At 37.3% G+C, this 19,009-nt stretch overlaps 1 protein-coding gene across 3 annotated transcripts in view; it reads right to left on the reverse strand.

The window, feature by feature from the left end:
- The window catches only part of LOC143902209 (uncharacterized), a 451,988-nt gene that overhangs the window by 172,669 nt on the left and 260,310 nt on the right, over positions 1-19,009 (reverse strand). The window lies entirely within an intron of this gene.

Raw genomic sequence — 19,009 nt, forward strand, 5'->3', positions numbered from 1 at the left:
AGTTAATGTCGCAGACGTCGAGATTAGCTTACAAGCAAACATGAAGAACAAAACCTTTCCTCCTTTATTTGTTACATAATTTTTCCCGAGATTGGTTGATCTAATTATTATAACGTATGAAAAAAATTGTAATTTAATCACATTTTATTGCTTTTGATATTAAAAGTTTGATTTAAGAGTGTGGTGTAAGTCAAATATCGTAACATGTCGAGATATTCAGAGAAATGTATTTATCCGATAATATATCATATAAAATAGTGATAACAACAAAAAAATTATGCAAAGTAAGTTTCCTTCTATTTTTTGATAAAATTGGGATCACGTTAAAAAATGTAACGTATAGGCATGTAGTGCAAGCAAAAGTGGGACGCGATAAAGAATAGCTTTTATGACATAAAAGCTATAAAGTTATACAAATAACTGTTAATTGTCCTGCTCTCGATTCTCCATACATAATTAATTCTTTGTAAAAAAAAGTGAGCAAAAGAATTGCTCGCGTTTCAACAGACGGCAGATACATTCGCAACATTTTACTTGGAGCTTTTCCGGGCGAAAAAAAAAAACTATCGCGATGTGGCCGCGCCATCGCTCGCTAAAAAGCCAATTATTGCCTTCTACCGGTTACACGCACGTGAGGCGCGTTATCACGATGTAATATTTTGTAATCGCGATTACGGCGACAGATCGCCATGTCAAAGTTATCCCTCGATCTCGCCGGCGCGTAATTAACACCTTAGCAGTTCAATGCAATTGACCTGCATAACACGTTCGTTTGAAGTATATCCAGCAGATCACGCCTCCGGTTAATTGGCGGCACTCCGTAACCCGCATGAGTATTAGCGTTGACGTGTGTGATGTAATAGCGCGGTAATACGCAGTTACTTGGGCGCAATTGCTCCTGAGCGCCATGATTGTGCTCATGGCAGAATCCTGATGTCTTGGAACGCAAGGTTTACTGTATCCGGGAGAAGGAAGATGCTTTATCTGGCTTGCTTTATCTGCCTGCACGTAAAAACAAATATGATATTAACCTCGTATATTTTATAAGGAAATTCAATCAATTGTGGCCCTGAAAATTTTATCTGTTTATTTAATACAATCTGTATTTATCTTTGAGCAAAAACATCGAGCGAGATTAAAACTCATTTTCTTTCCAATTTTACTGAACTTTTACATATCAATCTATAAAAAAAATTACGGAAATAAAATTACAGAACCTCGCTAACAGAGACAACGATAAAGAAAGATATGCGGAATGCAAACGGAATGATAACAGATGCTGAATGGAATTCCAATAACTTTCGTAAGTCTGTGAACGGCAAGAAAAAGCCAGGAGGGTTCTTTTTTTTTATCACAGGAGAAACCCATTTATTTCACCCTGTTCGTTTCTATTTCTGTTACCATTTTCCGCGTCACTTCTAATTTCGGCGTTAAGAGGTTTCGCTCGAGATTGCTACTCACGACGCCGGTATAATCGGGTTTATGGCGACCTAAAGGATTCCGGCCGGGCTGACAATGAGTATGCGGATCGCCCGCGTAAACCGCGAAAGTCTCCTCGTCAAAAAGTATCCGCCGCCGTAGTCTGAGAAGTGGACCCGCACACATTCGCGTTCGCGAGCGCCCTGCAATTGCCGAGCAATTTCATCCCCCCATCGCGCTCTCATTCCGCTCTGGGCGGCGCGCCGCTATGGATCTCTCCGCGTCTCGTAATACTAGTATTAAGTAATGGCGTTGAGTGCCATCTCCGGACCAGACGGCATATTAATTCAATTTTGCTTACGTAAGGTAGGTAGCCGGGACCAGACGAAGACACTAATTGCGATTTTTAATTATGGCACTGATTCAATTACGTCCCTTTATCCGCTCTAATTATTAATGCCGGCAGAGGGTGGCTGAAGAAGCAGAAGCGAGAGGGAAGAGGGGCGAGAGGCGGATTACAGTTTTCTCGGATGGCACCTGACGAATGGCCCGCAATTCTGAGCCGGCCTTGCCGAACGCGACGCCGAGTAAAACACAGCCGTTTGCCAGGAAAGCTACGACATCTCGCGCAAACGACGTATCTCGCTGATGCGGATTTAACTGATTGCGCCCTGCCTCATTTAAATTCAAGACCGTCGTCCAATACGCTCTACGATGTCTTCAGCTACTGATGACGTTTGACGCTATGCTGGAAAGAATGCAGGATGCGCCAAAGCGTATAGTAGCGGAATTAAATGCAAATTTTCCTTTCACGCTTTCGTCAATAAGACGCTTGATCTGCAATTTTTTCTCATAGGCTAAGGTAAAAACGGGAAGTATTGCATTTTTGCTATCAGAGTTTGATGAGTTCGCGAAATACGATCGTCACAAAAAATCTGAAAAAGTTTACGGAGTTTGATCAAAGAATCTAAAAAGCGAGACGATACTAGCAAAAAATTAACATGAAGATGATTTGAAGAAGAAAATATATTTATTATATATATTTGATTTTTGCGCTTTAAGAAGTTATAAAGTTTAAAGAAGTCACGTTATTGCTTATATTAAATTGCGTATCTATTATAATTATATATCTCTATTCTAATATTTTATTTCATTTCATATTACTTCCTAATAGACATTGATTTGTTTTCGTTGTTCAAACCATCTTGATGAAACGTTTCGACAGCATAAGCAGATAAATAACGTAAAACATTCTCGGGTGCCGGCGTCATTTCCAATTGCATCTCGAAACAGAGCCATGCAGAAAATACTTTTCTCATGATCGTATTTTGTGCCGTCGCGGAATTCCATTCGCCGTGCGCTAGAAACGCAAGCAAACGATTTCATCGTATCCTCTCCTCTCCCTCCCTGGATTCAGAAGAATCTTTTCACGTGATCGAGAACGTTGTTTTCTTAAACTTGAACGTACATATATGGATGCGTTTCACTCGTTTCTCAAATATGCAACATTGCAGGGAAATGTCTGCCGAGCAGAACGAGAGAGAGAGAGAGAGAGAGAGAGAGAAAGAGAGCACGTCGAGATCAAGAAGCGGATCTGCATGCAACTGATATTTTTATCGAAGAAAACTCAAATCCAAAAAGTCGAGTAATTTATACGTGAAAGTTATTAGTTATATCAGATCCTTTAACGACATCTTTTTGCTTGATTGCGCTCTCCCTCTCCTTTACTCTCCTGCAGGAGATTTCCTGAGATTATAAGCTTCGGACATAGTCATTATTCATTCCTATTGCAAAATTGAAAAATGGTGAGCATCGTATTATAGGAGCACAACAGATAAACGAGAGCAGAAAAACTTTACGAAAAACGGGTGAAAAATGACGAATTCACGCTTTATTCAGCATAGCCATATGTTCAACAAATGTCGAATCGGAAAACAATTTAGACGTGTGCGCTCGCCGGCGTTGTCGAATGCGACCGGGACACCGAGGAAGGGACGAGGACGACCAGGAGAAACCGGAAAAGGCCCCGAGGTGGAAGACGAACAACCGGATAAACTGTTTCCTCAAGGTATATAGATACACAACGGGGGAGTGAGGGGCTCTATCTCGGCATGGAATCGCAATAAATAGCTCTCCTGAAAACGTAGCCGGACAAGTGGTTGAAAGAGTAGTCAGAGAACAGACAGGAGAAAGAATGAGGTGGCTGATTTGAAAGAAGAGAGAAAAAGCGAGACGTGTGTCGATGCGGATAAATTCGTTGCGACATATGTCGAGATATCGGCACGTTGGTATCGATTAACGTCGTTAGAATTTATTGTCGTGCGTCGTCAATAGTATTTATATCCCGCGATCCTGTCCAGCGCGACATATTTCTCCGAATGTATCAAATATGAATTTTATCTTTCGTTTTAGCTAAAAACTTTTATTGTATACATTTCAAAGTCTTTTATTTACCAATCTATTACTAGTAAAATATTTTATGATAACATTAGGTGAATTAAAAAAAATTTATTTATTAATGCTCCATACTGATTATTATGCTTAAAAAAGTGTCCTTTTAAAAAAAAAGTAGAAGAGAAAACACGTGAAGACATGTATTATAATTTGAGTTGTAAAATTTAAGAGACAGAAAAGAGAATAACAAATTTATGACGCAATGAAGAAAGCATGACATTGGCGATAGAGAGAAAAATTCACAAGAGAAAACCAGGGCATGGGACCGGAAAATACATCATAAATAAATGAATCGTTCTCGACCGCAAAACTAGCGGAAAATTGACTTAATAATGTAACATGTGGCCGTTACTCACGTGACTTACTCCCTGCGGCGAGAAAGTCTGCAGTATATCCCCTATAACGTATTAAAATAAATGAAGTATTTTAATCGCAAGTTCTATGGACCATTTAGAACAACGTTAAGGTTGTAAGCACATTGTAATTTAAATCAGTGATTTAAATTGAATACCTTCAAATAAATATTTGCTTCTCTAACGAGATTAAATTACAGAAATAATAATCTGACACACATATTGCAAGAATAGAAAGAAAGTAAAAATTTTAATGCATCAGATTTTCCGAATTTTATGTAATTAGATTCCTTAATGTTGAATCTCTGTTGAGTGATATCTGCAGTCTTGTGTTATTTTTATTTTTTTATATTTTATTACATTCACGTATTTAAGCAAGAATATTTGACTTTTCTTTAGATCCTCAGATATTATTATATATTCTGCACCAATACGTGGACAGAATTGTCTCGAGAGATGATGCAGGTATTTTTCGCTATCCTCTCTCTACCGTACGCTATATACAATATCGCGGCACAAATACATTATATCCAAGACATTGCAGTACATTCAATGTTAGTCGCCAGATGGAAATAGCAAGCAAATAAACAGAGATGTTAATGCTCTTGCTCGAGGAATTCTTGACAAAACAAAGGCATCTATTCGCAAAGGAGCTCTAACCAGTTCATCCTCGAGACGGAAAAGGAGAAGCATAAGAATAAACCCGCACAATCTCCCGAGGCAAATACAGTTAAATATTAATCGTAAAAACGGATATAAAAAACAGACGAGAAAGAAATATATAGAGATGATGCTATATCGGCCACATTCTATTTTATTTGGAGATGAATGACGAAACCTATATAATGTATATGATTGCGAAAAATAAGATTATACGCGAGATATATACAGAAGAAGCACGTTTACATTTTGCACTCAAAGGCAGCACGATATTTGTAAAATAGAAATTTCTGACCATATAAATATTTTAAACTTGTTGGACTCCGCCGTCCAACAAGATATTTATAGTCCGACATTGAAACGTAATTGGAGAAGTAACGCAGATATAACGCGCCAATTTACAAAATTTATTGCGAAATAAGATCGTACTTTACGTGAAATAGGGGATACTCAGCCGGGACGTGGTTACAGTACTCTATTGATCGCGAGGGAGAAATAAGCGACACAATGGACTTTTTAATTTGAGGAATCTGCCGCGAGAAGAAAACGATCATTTGCGACAGCTTGATATCCCGCAATAGCCGACGTAAGACGGAACGCCTACAACGCCTTCGATATTAATAGCGAGATACTACGCGGAGAGGGGGATGAAGAAGGGACTAAGGAATATAGTTATTAATGCAAACGGGACTCGAGAAATTTCTCTCGTGAAACAAAGCCGATCGAGCTTGTGCCGTCTTCGACGTCGCCCGGAGCTACTTGGACTCCAATAAACACCCAAGGGAGACAGCGAAGGAGAGACAAATGAAGAGAATTACGATGACAGGAGAAAATAGAACGACGGGAGGGTGAGCCGCTCTTCGGGCATTAGCACGTCGTTAACGCGTACACGGACATTTCCAATTTTCATTTATGACCCTCGTGCGCGCCTCTGCGGGAAGTTAGACAGGAAAAGTTTCGCCACCCTCATCCGAAGGAGCCGAATACGAAATGCGAGCGAGTGTGGGTACGTTCTCGCAGATAGGCTCGCGATGAGCAACGTAAACGGGATCGAAGCTTTGTGGGAGATCACATTACGTAAAGCGGGATGGGGCGCGCGGTTAAACCGTCGAAGGTCGAAGCAAACTTAGCCGGAATTTCGATCTCGAAAATCAGGCGTCGTCTGTGGACACCCTGTATCGGAAGCTAATTCAAGAAATGTGAATTTCTACCGTAAAGAAAAACAAATAAAGTAAATAAAAAGAAAGAACAAGCGATCAAGGGAAATTGCAATTAATTATTATTTCATAAAGTAATTGAATTATATCATCCTGCAGTAGCAAATTCGCAATTATAACATAATTTCAGCTGATGATTTCTTAGTGATGATTACTATAATGATTTCAGCAATTTGATAATCGAGAATGGGATAATATTACGATATTTCGTTCTGTTTTGTTGATATAGTGGAATCCATCTAAGTGCGTAATCAATGAGGTAATTTAATGACAATCATTCTTATAAGATAAATATTTTACGTTATTTCGTAAACCTTTTTTTTTTCTTAAAATTTTGCTTGTTAGAATGACATTACGTAAACATAAATAAACGAAAAAGTTCAATAAGAATCTAAATATGCATTTGTATTTCCAATTATTTCAAAGTTGCACAGAATTTTTTTTATATCGTTGATTAATAAACTTTATTTTTCGCATAATAAAACTTCACTGCAGAATTAATGCAGTTTTTAAACAGAAAAAATATAAAAGAACGAGATACAATAATATAACAGCTCGGGATGGTCTGTATGTTACCGTGTTATTTAGTTACCTATAATACTATTACACGTTCGATTTATCTGATGAACAAACGTTCCTATATGTTATTGTAATTCCATATTCGATATAATAATGCTGAATAATAATACTTCCCAAGCATTGTTAAATTTATCTGTATTCGCGAATCGATTGCATAAGCTATACGTGCGGCTAAACATTATACTTAACGGAAAATACATCGAATCTGGAACAACTAATATAATTCGTCGGTGCCGAAGATACCGTGAAAATTTCTGGATATTCTGGCCAGAGAAGGAGATACCGTTCGCGGAGATTAGGAAACGGCGGCCGAGCACTTACACACGCAAGTTCGCAAAGTTGGCCGTCATCCCATGCAGCGCAAGAATGTTTGCCCTGCTGTGCCTTGGGCCAGCCCATTAAGTACTCGCCTCATCGCCGCAAGCCGCAAGCCGCAGGCTAACTGAAAATTACCGTGCCACTGAAACCCTTAAAACCGTCCAGGATTTACGTTGGCACACGACGCTGAGATGTGTACGTCATCCCGTCGCTCTACCGTACCGTTTTCCTCCTCATACGAGTAATTACGTGGCAGAATTAAAACGGGGACGTTACGACCACGCGTGCAACCTTGACGAGGAGGACGAGGGCGGGGCAGGAAGGAGAAAGTTGACCATCATCGCGTAACAATTTTCTCCTCGTTTTATTTATGCGGTGCTTTCCGCTCGCATTTTTTTCTTTCTTCGCCACTAATTAAGTGTTTTGTTGCGCGCTCTTTTTCTGCGAAGCGCACAAAATGCGACAAAAAGGCACATGAGGCGAAAGACGAAAGAACAGGCTGAATGTGCAAAGTGCTAAAAATATTTATGTTACCTCCTTTCAAAGAAAACATATTTAGCATTTTTTTTTTTTTTTTTTTTAATTTCATTATTCTGAAATTGTGTGAAAAAATTCATCGAATAAAATTTTAATAGAAGAAAAAACAGATAGAGAAGGAAAAAGAAGTTTACTGTGCGAGCACGTTCCTTTTTCGGAACTTGTCGTTCGTATCTCTTTGCATTCAGGTCGCTAAGTAATTAGTGATCAATATATGTTAAATATAGTTCCTCATAAATCACTTCTCACATTAATCATTCAAGAAGCGACTTCCTGGGCAAAATTCGTGCATGAGTCTGATAAAATGACAAAGTTCGGATAGTGATCTATCGGCAGAAGACAAGATAGTTGCCGTAAAAAAAAGGCACGTTGCGTTCTTTGCGAGTATATAGCGGTCATAATGTGACCGTGGTCTAAAGTCAGAGAAGCCATAAAAATTATACAGCAATTTCAGACTAAAAGTGGGTAATAACGTGCTTTTGGCACCGAGATTGCTTACTTTATAACTCTTGTTATAAAGTAATATTCCAATCTACAACTCAAACCGCTGCAGTCGATAACCAGGGTTATCGTTTTTCCATTCTTTGTACCACATTTTTTTATTCGTCGAGATAATAGGCATTAATCACAACCATTATATAATATATAATCAACAAAATTTTTAGTATAAAGGATTACGTCATAATTAAACAAAAGTTGCTATCTTATCACAAAAATTATTATGAATATTTAGTAGAAACATAAATAAAACTTCGTAATTTAAATGAAAAGTTTTAAAAATGTTTTCCGATACTTCACAGAATAGAAACATTTCCTTATTTCCGTCTGTAATCAGCAGAGCTGCTTTTTTAATTTACTTTATACTACAAGGCTGCTGCGTTACGGCTTTCTCTCAACATTCTGGTAAAGAAAATGATCTGGCAAAAGTAACAGAATAGGTTTCACGTCTCAATGGGTTCCAAAGCTACCTGCTGCATCACTAAAAACACAGATAGTTATTATATCGTATACTTGTGCAATACAAAACGTGGCATATTTGCGTGAAAGAGTTTAATAAAGAATCGAAGGAGGTTCCACCTCGCCCGCCACAATGTACACCCGCACTATGAACGAGTACAATACAGTCGTGTACAAAGGGACAGAAATCAATTCCCAGTTTAAAGAGCCGAATTCAACGCAGAAAGCGGAGCAAACTATACGTCGGCGTCGTTGGGTTCCCTGATTGGTTAACAAACTGAATACTCGCGTAACATTTCGGATCTCTGCGATCCGGTCAAGCGTGGCCCCGCGGAGCAACCGTGAGTCTCGTAGCAGTGGAACTCGCAAACCGGCGAAGCAACTTCTCTTAAATAAGCAACCCTTTGGAGTAATCGCGCGCATCTGAGAGCTACGTTTTCCCGTGAGCTTGTGCGGATCGGCGTTCACATACGTAGTACAAATCTATCGTGACGTAACTTTCGCTAACAAACGGGTTGTGTTACGCATGAGAATTCTATCAGGCGGTCTCGCTTGTTATTCCGCTACAAAAAGAAATGTCAATTCCAAAGACTATTATCTCAAGTGTATAGAAAACTGTTAACATCAATGGTTAACCATATGATCTAAGTTTCAGCAGCATACCTCAAATATTAATTTCATTCGAGTAATCAAGATTTGATGTATTCGTATTAATTTCTGACATTCTCCCTAATTTAAATCTTGGATTTAAAATTAGAAGTCACATTTATTTCTGAATTTGTTCTGAAGGATATAACTCTCAAGTATTCTTGTATTTTATAAAAGTCTGACAAAGGAAATGTATATATTAATGCAAATGTGCAAGATAGTTTTCTAATTGAAAACACATGGCAATTGCCAAATCTCGAAGTTAAATATAAATATATCATTCGTTCCCCACCATTAAATTATATTAATTGCATATAATAATTATAATAAAGTATTTTAAACAGATATCAATAATATATATTTATAATAAATATAGAGGCAGATGTGTTATATTATAGAATAACACTTATATAATACAACGATATAAAAATGTTTGGGAGATATTTGCAATATTACGCCAAATAAATTTAAAAAAACTGCAAGATTTTGGAACTTTTAAATACATATAATTAATTTCTAAGCATCTTTAGTGTTTAAGTTGTCCCTATATTAAATATTCTTTTATAAATATTAAATATTATGTTTCAATTATCTAAAATGATTTAGATGTCCGATTCTATTTATAATATGACAGTTCGTAAGATTCTCTGTATGTAATACTAAATTGTATTCCCTCACTTTTATGTGAATTCGAGAACTCGAGCTTACATTCGATCTCCGACGTAATATCGAACTATGTTCGGCATTAACCGCAAGTGCAAGCAGCGAAATACGTAACTATCTCGTTTTGGCGGACTGTCAAAATTTTCGATTCAACCAAGATCTCTACCTAAATCCGCACTCAGGGGTAACCTGAGGGACGCGTGTTTCGACCATAATCTTGCGAACTTAGCTGTTTAGTTTATGGATAACTTAGTTCAAAGTACGCGATCGAGGAACTTAGTCAAAACACCTTACAAGTACGATGCAGCTAGCGAAACGTTTCAATTTTGCCATAATACGAGCATTAATTTCGAATCTAATAACACTGCAATGACAAGTGGATAGGATTGAAGGGTGAATGGAATTTTAATTAAACTGACAATTTTTTTAATATACGTTGACAAATTGTTCGGATGACGATAGAAATCTTTGTGTGAATCGTGTATCTGTTGATATTTTTCGTGTGTAAAATTACGTCTTATATTGTATACTAAATATTTTATTTTTAAATATTAAGCACATAGTCACGTTGGTTATTATTTAAATTTCAAAGCATACTGACTTATATTATTATTAAAACGTTCAATTCAATTAAAATATCTTCTTCATTAACTATTTTTCTCTTTATTACTCTTTTAAACATTGATATTTATTTTCGCTGGACATAAATTTTCAACTTGCATGTTCAATTCACCTTCCAATCCGATTTAGTCATTATTGCCGTGCTATATTTTTTTATAATTTGCACTGGCTGTTCTGAGGCCTTTTTGCCTTTTTCAACAATTCTTTCGATTGAGAAGAAATATCACGCGGCACAAGAAGGAAATTTTGTCGAGGAGAAGTGTATATCCAGACCGATAACAGTTATCCGAGCAAGTATAATGTTCGGGTGCTTATCAACACACAACGGCGGTATATATATCCATGATTCCACTTCAACTTTTTAAAGCGTTGATGGCTCAAAAGACACACACAAATGCGATTTATATAAACGCCCGGTTTCATCTCGCGGAATCGACAATGGCACGAAAGCCTGCGAGAAACATGGCGCACAAACATTTCCAGAGTGCGGAATCGTTTATCGCAGGCGCGTGACGTATTTTTCTGCATTCCCGATCGGTCGGAGGAGGGCGTTTTCAATTTCGCGCAAGGCTATTATTGGCGTAGCCGCGCCGATAAGACAGGACGTGAACGAGCACGTGGCGCGGCTCGCGAACAAGTAAGTACGCGCTATGTTTGAGCTAGCCGCGTATATATATACGTTATATCGACGCCAGTTTCGAAATATCGGAAATCTTAGCGTGTCGCGGTCGTGTTCCGCGAAAGAAGGAGGTCGCCAACTTGCCGAGCTAGAGACAAGCGTTTACATCGCCTCCCCGTCGACTACGTACCGCCGTTAACCGATGCCGTGAGCATACCAAGTTTACCCTTAACTTCGCTCGAGGGTGGCCGCGTGCATTCACGTATACAATAAACATACGCATACATGCACGCGCACACAAACACAAACTGCTTACACACACACGTATGTTGACGCAGCAACTATCGCTCGGGTCTACGAGGTATATACGGAGTTCCGTGGCAAAATTTTATACTCTCTTTCCCTCCAGTTAACATCGCTCTAGAGGGGTGTGTAATCGTCGTGCCCCGCGTTGCAGCGCGGCGCAAAATTAGCGCGGGTGCTCTCGCGGCGAATGAATCAGCCGAACGATCAGCCGGGTGGCGAGGCGGCGGCGTTTCGGGAGTAACGACTTCGTTACTACGTCCGATTATTCACGCCCGACAGGGCGATTTTCGAAAGCGTTAAAGGATGAGAAAGAGCGTGTTACCGCCGTTATATGAGGCGCTCATGAAAGTCGATATGAATATTTCAGGGAACGAATCTAGATGCCGTTACAAAGAAGAGATTTTACATAAGTGCAGGTTGCTCCCCAGACCTAACGAGCCATTTTGACTGAATTCCTTGATCAATTGAAATCGACCTTTCCTTAGCGAAAACGTGAAGGGATTCATCATTCGCTATATAACTTGTAATTTTCTATATTAAATACTCTCGCAATAAATATCCTCGAATATTATATACAAATCTGGTTAAATAAATTTCAAAGATTATTATTTATTAATAAAATTGTACAAAATAAAATTTGATTATTTATCTTTGTTTTCGGAAAACCATAGATTTTTCAGTTATTTGTTCCTTAAATAGATATCTGTTTAATATTTTACTTACTTGAACACATTTGTAACTGTAATAATAAATATTTGATAAGGTGTTGGCGAAAAATATCGCTGATACTACTAGAAGTCAGTTTTAAATCGATCAATAAATTTATATAAATAAATGATGGCATGGCATATATGGTAGACATTTTTGGTATAATTCATTTATCACAATTTTTAATTGTATAGATTAAATTAAATTCTTTTTTAAGCAGATATCTTTCTTTTTTCCTTATTCTGTAATTTCAATTCAAATAAAAAAACGGGAATGACTTTTTGTATTTTTAATAAATGTATTAAATTAGCTTCTCACACACACACGATGCAAGATATCAAATCAGATCTGTGATTGAGAGCAGACATAGAACGCGATCTTAATTATCTGAGATTAGCTAAAGTAAGTTGAGCACATGTTACGTTTCTCTGTATATCGCGTATCGTATTGTATACGATCCGATGGGACTGATCAAAGTCGTAGTCTATGCAGCCTAAGAGCCCTGATTATCTTCAAACGTGAAATCGAGTTACGTCGCTACATTGCGACAGTAATGCTATCAGGAGCAGTGTCTTCTATAGTGGTTAGAACATCTAACATCTAACACCTTGCCGAGATCTAATTCCTTTACGTAAGAGGACTATAGAGAAAGTCCTGTATGCGACATGTCTATATGTCTATTGCCTATCGACGAGAGGACGGTCTCAATTTCTCGTGCGAGATTTCTTAGCGTTTGTTGTTTATATTGTTTAAAGTATCGTACACAATCTTCTTTAAACGCATCAGTTTCATGATATAATCTAACTCCTTTCGGAATTCCGCACGATCCGTAACGCGCACTACGAATCCATCGAAATTAAATCCAATGAAAAAAATTGAAATATCCCCAAAAACTTTTGGAATATGTATACATATTGAACGAACGTGAAATAAAAGGTAGATATTTGAGAGATATTGGAACTTTGGATCTATTATCGTACATTCTAATATGCCGAAAGACGATTTCCGAGTAAGAAACCGAAACTATTCAGTCGTTTCTAATTAATAGCTGTTTGCGAGATCGAGATTTCAGGGACCTGCGAGAGAGGCAGAAAAGATAAACCACTACACTGAAGTTCTAAAGAGAGCGCGCGATCCTCGCGGCGCAAAGTCAGGTCGTGATCGAAGAGGAGGATCACGGCGACCGAGAACTGCAGTCGAGAGCAAAATCTTTGAGAGCGATCGTCATCATTCATCCCGGGTATGCAACGGGAACGCATCTACATCGCTACGCGGTGCGGTGGCGGCGCTATCTTAACGGTGGCGGCCAACCTAGCTTGCGTCCTCCCCCCGCTATCGACGGTGCTGCGCCAAATGACCTGGCATTGAAAAATCGCGCGAAATCACATCGCGCGACGGCAGACGGACGGATTCGTCGATCGGCGTGTCTTTCGGGTAAACGATCGACTCTCTCGCGCCGCGCTGTGCCGCGCCGCTCGGTGTCGAGTCGTTATCGGAACGTTCACGTGCGAGGCGTATAGCTGATGAATGGTCCCGCTCGCCAAGGTACGGGTCCGTCACGCGAGACGTTATTTATAACCCACCGAGGTGGAACGGAAGGCCTGTACGTCATCAAGCGGGACATTCCTTGTTTTTTTTTCTTTTTCTCTTCTTCTTCTTCCTTTTCATTCATTTTCGCGCAAACGACCGCCCACGCGGGCACGCTTTCGCGCGATCAGCGCCCGAAACGAACCTGCGACGCGTATCACATCGCGACCGTCTTCGCGATAACGCGGAGATTAAATTCGCGGGATGATCGCACGACCCGAAAAAGATTATTAATGCTCTTGCCACCCTTTCTCGATGACCGGCGTAAACGAGCCTCAGCTTTCCGAACTAGCTAGCCGAACGAAAGTTACGCGGAGGACACTTCACGTGCCGAACGTTTAATTATTTACCGATAATGACAGATGACAGCGCACGCAAGGCCATCGATGTGCTCATCAAATGCCTCGCGATATAAAGTAGCTCCGATTACTTGTGTGCTTTCTTCATTATAACGCTCGCCAAAAGCTAAATACGCCGTTTTGTAACCTAGCTTTCCAGAAGAAATTTGGAGAATAATCGTTAACATCGCACTTGACGTTTTCTTATTAAGAGCTTAGCATTAGTTTGCACCTGTAATACATTTTTGAGGTGACGGTAGATAAATCGCGCGCTTGTTAAAGTGTGCGTGTTTAGTGTGGATTAAGAAGAATGTTTATATAAGGCAGGAAGAGAATAATGAGACTCTAAATTAAATTTAAAATATTCGACATAAACACAACTGGTCAGGAAGAAAATATCTAAAATTGTAGATCATATCATAATCATTAATTGAGATCACAATAATTTTTTTTGTGTGTATAGATCTTTACCAATACCTATAACGTACTGACAAATCGTATTCAATCTTTGATGATAAAAAGTTAGGTGAAATTCTAACAGAGAAGTGTCAACTGTTATCTTTCTATCTAACAAAATGAAATTTTGTCTGAAAATATTCCTCTATCTGATTTTTTCCATCTACAAAATTAAAATTAATTTTCTTTAAACCAAGATTTTTAATAAAAATTTTTATTCTAAATCTAACATTCAGAAGTATATATAAAGAATTAAATATTCTTTCTCTCTCTCTCTCACTATTAACAGAAAATGTTATCCTATATATCAATTTTTCATATTCCTTCCAGTTTCATTGTCTTCTTGCTATTTATATACGCAATTTTCATATATAGAATTAAGTTTTTTTCTAGTGTCTAATTTCAGCGGTCCAACTTCATAAAACAGGATTTCCATCCACGCCGAATATAAATGTTTTAAAAGTATTATCACATCTGCAGGAAAGATTCTATCTTAACTATGTAACGACGTTAAACAAGCATAAAACATTAGCCTGTACGTATTTACCCTAGATCTCGGTGCATTTGTCTTACAAAATTAATAACGTACCGTCTCCAGCGCGATAGAGCGAGCGTCACTTGTGTTTCATCCAGCCAAGTAATGGTACGTATTTCACGTAAACACATGGCGTACTTTCGTGCGGATACACATCAGTGCTCCAACCACTGACATACTGCAATATCGCATGATCGTTTAGGCTTTGCCGGAAGTCTGGGTATCCATGATCGCGTCGACATGCAAAATGGAGACATGAGTTAATATTCAAAGCCTCCGTGCTGACCTTATCATGGACGTCCGAATATTTACTGTGGCTCTTAGAAATGTTGCCGATCTATAAGCATTGATTATATGCATTGTGTACCATTTCGATTTACCACGATTGGCATCAGAAAACTGAATTATAAACAGGACAATGAGCAAAGAGTGATTTAGAATGCAGAAATAAATTTTTTATTTTCAAGTCTTTATTCATTATTTAAAAAAACCCGCTAGTAAACAAATAATATATGTATAATACGTAAACTAATAGTAACTTGATTGTGTATGTAACTTTGCACACTCTCCTCTGGACATTTAAAGATTTTCTAGCCAAAGTAATTATAAGGTTTAAGTTGTTGTTTAAATTATGACTAGAATGACGAAAATTTATTTCAATATTTACATTAAAATACATCAATATAAAAAAAATAGCGAGGAAAAGAAAAATAGGGCGTTGTTTATTAAGTGTTCCGCAATAAATCCTCTCGTGCACAAATTTAACAAAACGTTACATGATAATCCTGCTCATGCATATATCGTGCATCAATGCAACATAAATGTACTTTCATAACATCATAATATTATAATATTAAACAATATAATATTACGCAATAAAATATAACAAAATTTATAATAAATATAGTAAAGATGTAATAGAGAAAAAGAGAAAAACTTATTAGTAAATCTCTTTTTCTAAACATCTATAGCTATATCATATGTTGCTTATTATTCTAATAAAAAAATCAGAGCTAACGATGCTAAAGCTCTGAAATTACAAGTCGAAGTATGTACATGAATCAGACCAACAATATTGAGCGACATTAAAGTTGCATGTTTGTATCTTAAAAACACGCGACGAAAAAAATATGTTCGCGATTGGGAGCGTTAATGGTTGTTACACACGGGATTCGGTATGACAGAATTTCCATCCGCGCTGAAACGGAAGTAAAAGTTTCACCGCGTTTTCACTGTGAAAAAGCGCTATCGAGGGAAATGGTGGCCGGCCGCGTTCGGCTGATTACTACTGGCAGCTTAAAAGCGATGATACATGCAAACGTAAATCAAATGGTGAAGTATTTTCAATGCACGGGTCTTCCAATTTGGTCGCGTTAAGTCGCGTCGAATAACGGTAGGAAAATCTCTCACGATATTTACTTTCATTTTGTCGCGACGCGGTAAATCAGTTAAAAGTTTTGAATCGCGGCAAATTTTCGCGCAAATCGGGTGCGCGTTCCACATAAACAAATGTTGGATTTGCACTTTAGCGTTTAGAGAATAAATCTGTATGTTAACTCAACGAGTGGGTTGAAACGTAAAATTTGCCCGCTATATAATATGTTACAGAGATTTTTTTTTTATTGTGATTTTATTCTAATGGAAATGAGAAACACAACAAAACCACAGTTTCTCTCTCTCTCTCTCTCTCTCTCTCTCTCTCTCACCCCTCCCCCCTCTCTCCCTCTCTCCCTCTCCCTCTCTCTCTCTCTCTCTCTTTCTTTCTCTGATGTAAATGTTTAATTGTAAGTATCACTTTTAGAAGTGCGTTTAAAAATATTTTTAAATATTACGAAAATTAAAGTTTTGACATTATTGTTGACAATTATATATTTTTAGATAATAATAAACTGGAAAATTCTCGCCGTTAATTCAGCTTGCTGTATTCGTACTATATACAGACACATGAATATTCGTATACCAAAGTAAATTTTTTGTTAAATACAATAAATATTTTTAAAAAACATGTTTTACAAATTTTTTAAATAAAAATATTTGGATTAAAATGATATTTATAAGTTAATATACCATTAAACAATTGTTAACTCTAATAAATACTCACACAAATCAATCAGTATATAAATAAATAGACTGCTTCCGAGAGTAATCTTTTCCTGCAATATATTTATATCCATTATCTTTCTTTGGTAAAAGAATTCACGGTATTTTCCAACATTGCTTCAACGCGTAAAAATAACGCCCGTCATGACCGCGCGGATCGATATAGCTAGCGAAATAAAAATACGAGCAATTTGCAAAATTACCAATAACACTTTCGTGCAAAAAGTTCATGCGCCGTTGACATACTTTGAAAAATGCGTATCCTGTATCAATTGGATCGCAGATAGTATGATTATAGTTCCACCAATATATGCAATACTGCACTTTTCGCGGAATATGACTTCCACCAGTGCATGACATTTCATTGTCTGTATAACCTGTATACATTTGTAAGTGGCATGGATGACGTAAAAGTGATCGAGTCATCTGTATTATCGAAATAAAAAACCACTCTTAACTTTAAAAAAAATATATATATATATATATATATATATATATATATATAAATTTTCAAACCTATTTAATAAATAAGCATCTTTTATTTAGAAAGTACACTCGAGAACTACGTTCTCTAAGCCTTTTTTATTTAACACCTTATCCAATCTATACCATACATAAAAATAAATGCCCTGACTGATTGACTCATCAACGCCCAACCCAAACCCCTAAACCTAGAAACATGAAATTCGAGTGAGCACCCACTAATAAGAAGGGATTTTTAGAAATTCAACTTCTAAGAGGGTGAAATAGGGTAAAACGTGTTATCGTAGCGAAACACAGGCATCAAGCTATAGTAGTATACAATTTTCGGTTATAGTCATATAATTATCGTATAAAAACAATATTCTCTCTTGGTCCTTGTATTAATTTTGTATATTGCATGCTTGCGTAACATGAAACTAACGATTGCCCTGGATGTATTACAAGAACAGTGACGAAATGTGTGCGTACCACGATCAATAATATACAATGCAATAAAAAATAATAAGAACAAATACGTTTCTTGGATATTGACGAGCATTTATTGCGTCTTCAAGCTGAACTGACAAGAACGTGTATATAGTGCCACACACACACGGCGCTTTTTAAGTATACTTTCGAAAGTTTTATGCGTATTCTCTGTATTCGTCGAGCGACTCACCTCGCATTACTTATTCCCTTATAATTTGTATTCCTGTTGCCTTTAGTCGAACTAAGCGCGTGGCTCGAGTTCTTGTGTTACTTGCATTCTCGGACTATTGTATTCTCGAGATAGTTCCGATTCTTGGTGTTGGAGTATCGGAGTACAAATGAACGAGAAAAGATACACAAGAATATATTTATGTGCATAGAGAACGGGAGTTGAATAATAGATATAGAAATAAAATTTTTATACGGATAAAAAATTAAATATTTATTGATATATCGAAATGGATGTTATTTAAAGTTACAGTTACATCACGATTTTGAACTAGTATTTTATTTCAGGTTTAATTAAATTTATGTTCCAACGATTCTTCGAAATTCTATCTGTGCAACGATATGATATCAAAAAGTATCAAAAAATAATAATTATTAATTTACAAAAAGTTAATAACGTAAAAAAATATGGTTTGAATTTTATTATATCTAATTTTTTAAATCAAATTGGTGAGATCTTAAATATTTGCAGAGACAAAATTATTTTTATTTATATTCTTACAAACGCATACGAATTTTATCAAAATCGATTTGAGAATCTGATATGCTATCTATCATTCTGTTACTAAGTAATGACAAATGCAATGATACAAATATGATAATCTATAGTTTAGAAATTCAGATTTTGGAATATTAACCGGAGATTCTTTTCATTTAAGATTTTATCGTCATGTCGTTGGGAGTTTTCCGTATATCGTCGACAAGAAATCTCGAGGAGATCGGCAGTCTGCAGTCAGGGGTCCGCCGTATTCGTG

The sequence above is a fragment of the Temnothorax americanus genome, unplaced genomic scaffold (genome assembly GCF_048541705.1).
Source record: "Temnothorax americanus isolate GAGA-0224 unplaced genomic scaffold, ASM4854170v1 Scaffold39, whole genome shotgun sequence".
In the NCBI taxonomy this organism is placed as follows: domain Eukaryota; kingdom Metazoa; phylum Arthropoda; class Insecta; order Hymenoptera; family Formicidae; genus Temnothorax; species Temnothorax americanus.